The sequence below is a fragment of the Cyprinodon variegatus genome, unplaced genomic scaffold (genome assembly GCF_000732505.1).
Source record: "Cyprinodon variegatus isolate N-32 unplaced genomic scaffold, C_variegatus-1.0 Scaffold52, whole genome shotgun sequence".
NCBI classification, from domain to species: domain Eukaryota; kingdom Metazoa; phylum Chordata; class Actinopteri; order Cyprinodontiformes; family Cyprinodontidae; genus Cyprinodon; species Cyprinodon variegatus.
The window spans coordinates 1,629,325-1,636,210 of NW_015150505.1; positions in this window are offsets into that span (position 1 = coordinate 1,629,325).

The following is a 6,886-nucleotide window of genomic DNA, read 5'->3' on the forward strand; positions in this document are numbered from 1 at the left end:
GATACAACACTTATGGTAAACTTATGGTTCCCAGGCCCTGTCCTGCGTTGTGACCAATGAGGTGACAACATTTATGTAACGATCCAGAATACCCTCATCCCATTGGTCGAAGATAGCGGGAGACAACAGGGCAGCAGCACTCAAAGACAAACAACTTGTCACTGCTGCAAGAGTTCAGACGAAATACAAGTCGAGAAAAAATAGACTATCGCTACAAAATTTGGCATTGAGCTAATGATTTTTTTTTCTGTTTTACAACTGTAGCATACAATCATTGCATTTAACGCACAAATATGATTACAAGTTTGCTGTTGCACCAAAAATTTGCACTATTTCCTCATTGTTTTATATAAATTTTTACAGTTTGAAGTTAAGCAGGACAGGTGTAAGTTTAAAATACTTATTTTATTCAGCAAAGTTTGTTATTTTTTCTTAAAGTGAATTGCTAAATAATAATTTGTCTTCCATGTGCTCATGTCACTCACAAATATGCATGTAATTCAAAGCATATTTGAGTCAAATAGTCATTTCACACACAAAGGGGGGCTAAAAAAAGAAATTTACCACGCCAGGAGAGGTAAAGGCAATCAGTTGCGCTGGCATACACATGAGGTGTCCCTTTCTTTTTTTTTTCAGGGAGTTGGCAACCCTAGTCCAGGACTAGTTGCTACCTTTGCCATTTTGTTTTGATCAACTTTTCAGAAGCCTCTAGCAACTTAAAAAAAAAAAAAAATTATATAGCACATTTTTTCTTTGAGGGTTTGGTGACAAGGTAAAAGTAAAAGTACTTGTTCTGAGTTTACTGTCTTGAACGAGCAGCAAGTGCTGCTGCAGGCCCCTCCCTCCTCTACTCTAAAGCACTGACATCGCTGCTTCTGAACAGTGAAATAATGTAAAAGCACTTAAGCTAAACTGGAAGTGTGTCAGCAGTTGCCATAATAAGTGCTGTCTGAATAGTTCTGGCAGTAAGGTAGAAGGTAGGAAAAGGAACAACAATGCTTCCTTGTGATAGTTAATTTAGCATAGGGAGTTCCTTACATTCATATCCACCGCTTAGTGGTTATATATACGGTGGTCCACAATTCTTTGCGTGACATCCACTCTGCGCCTCCAGTTATGTTTAGATGGAATTTGATATCAAGAATATGAATTGATTTATGTAGTTTTGGTTCAGGTAAAAATAATGATGAATTCTTCATATAATTTCTTAGTGTTCATCTTTAGTTTTTCGATAAAATACACAAATCACCCTCTCTCTGTCCTTGTTATTATTCCTTGATATTAAAGACTGGATTAAAGCATTACCAAGTATGCAGAAATGGTGATGATGTAATCTTTTAGGACAACTAATAGAGACTTTCTATGTGGAAGAAATACCAAATGCAGAAAGGAAAATATAATAGTAGATACCTAAAATCTAAAATGGAAATGAGCGCTCTAATTTATTACATTAAAGTTCTTATTTTACTTTGCTGTGCAAAGACATCAGCGCTAGAGGAGGGAAGAGTCCCTAAAATTGTGCTTAAGTAAAAGTAGCACCACTTCATATTGTATAACTAAAAAGTACTAATGTAATCATTTACACAGGAGTAATAAAAGCTACTCAAGTACTGAGTAACTGATCACACACCTGATTCAACAAATTTGGTTGGAAGAAAGACTTAATTTTATTTCCTAAGAAATGTTCTCTATAAAATCTCGGAAGTCATGACTGATACAATGTTCTAGGTTAGAATTGGGTAAGTTGCTTCCTGTAACATGATACAGCAAAATGTTGATGTATTTCCACGTGAGCTCTAAATGACAAGGCAGGATCAGCAGATAGAAAAAAAATATTAAAACAAAGAAGATGGAGTACAAAACAGGAGTCTCACTTACCATTTACTGTAGGTGTATCTCTCTAGTGCCTGTTCTTCATCAAGTGAAGTTACTCATGGATAAGGTAACCAGACGTGTTACCTCTGTAAGAGTAGTGATACCTCAACCTTTAAAGTAAAAATGACGATGCAAAAAAACGTGTTGTTAAAGTATATTTTTACAAAAGAATTTGCTTAATTTACTTTTGCAACTTAGTAAATATAACTAGTTACTACCGATCCCTGAACCGCCCCATAAGACAAACAATTTGCAAGCATAATGTGCTATTTCTGCAGCCATATTCTGCTGCTTCTGATATGTAGGCCATTCATCCATCCATTTTCTGACACACTTTATCTCCAGCTGTCTACAGGCGAGGTACAACCTGGAAGAGTCACCAGTCCATCACAGGCCAACACAGAGACAAACAGCCATTCATACCTAAGGAGAATTTAGAGAAGCCAATTAACCTAACAGTCATGTTTTTGGACTGTGGGAGGAAGCCGGAGTTCCCAGAGAGAACCCGTGCATGCTCAGGGAGAACATGCAAAATCCATGCAGAAAGACCTGGGGCCCGAACCTGAACCTGCAAGCTTCTTGCTGCAAGGCAGCAGTGCTACACACTGCACCACTGTAAGCCAAAATATTGTAAATAATCTCTTAACTGTTTATGGATTCAGACCTGTATCTTTTCTAAACATCAGACTTGAATTTTTATAACAGTATTATTTTACCATCCCTGTCTAGGAGCTTCATTTTTATTTTCCAGTATCGCCTGAGAATGCTTGATGTCATTATAACAAATGTTTAGACCTGATAAAAAAATAAATAAATAAATAAATAAAAACCTTAGGGAAAAATCAAGATTTACAACTTGGTCCTCTGCCAGCTCAATGTTTATAGTTCTGTCTTACCTACGCTAACTGCCTGATTGCCCCTACAAACTGCCACTTGTGAGTCAAGGGCTGACTGACTGGAGCAGAAATCAGCCATTAGCGCGCAGCTACAAGAAGCTTCTTAGCAACAAATCAATAGATTGCTGCTCATTGTATTTTCTGGGAACACTTAAGGGCAAAGCTCTCGAAGAGACACAAACAAAATCCTGCAAAGATCTTTTTTTTTCCTCCAGATTTCATGTGTCTCTGCATGAGCTGGTTATAGCATGAGCAGTATTCTGAAAATATCTGAAATATGCAACTTGTATGCAGGATCATAATTGAAGTGGAAATATAAATAAAGCATGAGAGTGTGTGTTTATGTTTGCCTTCAGGCCCAAACAATGCAAGTTTCAATCTGCTGCTCGAGATATGATTACAGTGGTTTGCATCTTCTTTCAGCGGCATGAATGTGGTCTTTTTATCGGAGTGCAACAAACAGTGGTTACATCTCTTATACCCTTATAATAATTCCTGTCTAACTATTTAATCTTTGAAATTTCTTACAAAACCAATAAAGACAAATAGACTTAATTGAAAACCTGAAGGAAAGAATTGTATTTGTAGGATAATCATACAGCCCTAGAAAGTAAAGTTTTTTTGCATGTTCTGAAGAGCTGAATTTACATTCTGGCAGCAATTATATCAATCCTGAAGGTTGGACTTTGGTTTTGTGCTTTGTGGTCCTGGTTGTCAGGATCTCTAGATGTGGTCATGGATTATAGGCATTGGAAAGTAACAAAGTAAATTTACTTGAATACTGTACTTAAGTATTTTTTGAGTATCTTTACTTGAGTCATTTTTGTGGGGGTACTCATGCTCAACTATATTTCAAAGTCAAATATTCTGGTAAAGATTCTCATCTATCCAGGTCATAGTCATTCCAAAAAAAGACAATTAAAAACAATCCGCTGGACTTTGTTTCCAAGTTTGAAGACGTTTCGCTTCCCATCCAGGAAGCTTTTTCAATTCAAAATGTCAGGAATAGCGTTGAGTTCTAGGCTTTATAGAGTAGCCCAACAAAGCCTTGTTTTTGTTTTGAAAACATGCAAATTGAAACAGAAGAAGGGGTCCACTCCTTTGAAATGGGGGTCATTTGGCTTCTTTTGTTAGCTTGCAATGCCCCATACCCATCTAAGTGTCTGATAGGGGGGTTGTTAAAGGGAATTATTGGCCTGGCTGAATAGACGAGGTCATCCACTCTGCTATACAGGGGCAGGGGCTGCTATGATAACAGGAAGGGATTAACTCAATTGCTGCATTGTAGGTTTTTAAAAGCGAGTGGACTCAGGTCCACCCCCCCAACAAGAAAAGCCAAACTACCCCCATCCCAAAGGGGTGGAGCCCTTTGTCCATTTCACTTTGCATGTTTTCCAAACAAAAACAAGTCTATGTTGTTAAAATAACCCATGCAAATTTCCATTTAAAGATTCACTATTTTCAATTATTTGTAGTTACATTTAGCTGTTTCCAGTGCCAATGAATAGTCTTTGGTCCTGTCCTAATATTTTTTATTATCTTTATATCATTATTACTTAAAAACATTCATCAACAGCGTCGATCAGAAACATGTCATTATGCATTTTAATCCCCTATCAGGATCCTAAATTCAAATTTGTTTTATCTTTAGATGCCTCTAACATAATCACCTAAAATATCCATGCAAAAGCTCTTCTCTGCTCCAGTTCAAATCATCCTCCTCCAGACATATTGTACTTGTAATCCTCTTCTTATCTGACAAGAAGCTTTAAAGATTTGCTGTTATGGCTATAATGTACTTATCTGTTTCTATTTTAATAGCTTCAACTGAAACTCATTCATAAAGTAGTCTAAGATTTCTCTGTTTCTTGTTTTTTTGGTGTCTTTCAAATTCTTTCATTATCAAATCATTCATTTGTTTTTAAAAAGTCAGAAAAATGAATAATAATTCAAGGGGAAGATAAAAATGGAGGAAACCACCAAGAATATGTTTCTCATTTAGCAGCGTTTGTTGAATATAAGGCAAAATGGTTTGATCATGTCACCTTGATAATCACTGTAATCCACAAAATCTATTTTTCTGAAGTGCATTCTGAACAACCTGTAAAACCAGTACCATGCTTGTCTTGATGGATTTTCTTCCCTCCTCTTCTTCCTCAGGCTCATCCATCTCTCCTGCTGCCCTGGCCTGCAGCGCTGTCATCGATTGATCCATTCATCTTTTCTTCTCTTAAAGAAGTTGCTCGCTCTGATTTGTTGATGAGGGAGTTCCTACATTCTCAGCCCAACTTCACTTTAGATCATTTATATCTTTATAAACTGTTTGACTCATGCATGCAGCTGTCTGCTAAGAAAACTTCTTCCCTTATGCTATCTAATTATGCTGTGAGGATCTGATTTTATTCTAGTCAAAAACTGGCACCTCACATAAATTTAGCATCCTCTTTTGTTTTTCCCCCTACAAAGGATGAAGCGATTAAATTACAGCCATTTGTTCTACCGTCAGTCTTGCAGTGCGGTGGCAGCTACCTCTTCGGCAAGGATTCTCTAAACACTTCCTGCTTTGTCATGAGAGAATAGGGCAGAAAAACACATTGATGATTTTTTTTTTTTCTGCCTTCATGTTGATGTATTCTGAGGCACTGGGGTGTTATGGTAGTTTGCTGCTCCTTATTGCTCCTCCCCCTCCTCTCTGTTGCTCCTCATCACTCTCCAATATATTTCTCCGTCTGCAAAGGCAAACAAAACCAGGCAGGCTCTGCTGTGTTCTTGTTGCCAGATTCACTTTCAATGCTCACAGTAGGATTATGTCATGATTGCCCTAAACAATCAAACCCTGCAGATTGAAGTGGTGCATCATTATAACCTTGAAAGACCTTCACTGGCAGAGAGAAAGGAGTCAAGAGGGCCTCATGCGTCATAACTGTGCAGACAGCAGCCCCTGTTGATCGTGCAGAGAAACAAACAAAAATATACTAAAAAGACAATGCCTATTTAGCTTAATACCAAGGAAGTTGTATTTTATACAGCCTATTGATAACAGCTGGCTATGCATTTCTGACCATGTGAGTCAGAAGTGATGAACTGCATATTTGAATCATGGTACGACGATAGAACATGTGTTATTTTAGATTTAACAGTTTTGTAAAAGTCAAATCAAAGACCAAATTCAAGTTTAATTTGCAGTACCATCCACAAGACTCTAACTACATCTTTTAATTCATAATCCTACTTTAGATACAAAAAAATATAATCTCTTAAATTAAGAATGTTTGTTAAGTGGGGAATATACCCAGACTGAAAGAAAGCATGAAACAGTTATTCATCAGTAAATGTATACTTTATTATGTCAGCCCTAATGCCTCAAATGCTTTCATTTATAACCCATACTCTGTTTTTCTCGTGTATAAACATGGCATAGATGACTAGTTTCTGACCACTCATCAAAATGAGAGAGAGAGAAAATACAGATGTGTATAGATCTTTGTCTGGGGTAGAAAAGGATTACATAGAACAATGATTGAAAGTTTTCCCATCAGAGTTTAGTCAGTTGAAGCCACCAGCACAGATAAAATTTGAGGTGTTGAGGTACAGATTAACAAAACAAATTGTGGAATTTCCTCACCGAAAAAAAAATAAAAAATCAGGAAATTAGTTCAGTCTTAAGACTATATTGGGGTATTCAAAATATAAAGAAAATATATAATATTTCCTGGTGCAATCTGGGGTAGGAACAGCTGAATTCATGTATGCTTGCATGTGTGCATGCATTGCCTTTTGTATCTCTGCTTCTGTCTCCTTGAACCTCAGTCAGCCTCGGCAGATGGACGCTCTCACTGAGCCTGCTTCTGCTGGAGGTTTCTTTCTGTTAAAAGGGAGTTTTTCCTTTCCACTGTCACTACAAGCATGCTTAGTGTGAGGGATTGCAATGAGTCGATGTAATCAACGTGTTTTCCTTACATAGAAAACTTTGAATCAATTTGACTGTATGATCTGGTGAGCTGTAATGTGCGTTGAGATCACATGTGTTGTAAATTGGCACTATAGAAAAAAACTGAAATGAAATAAATTGAAATGCATGTATGTATGCATGCATTTTTCAATAAATCAATTTA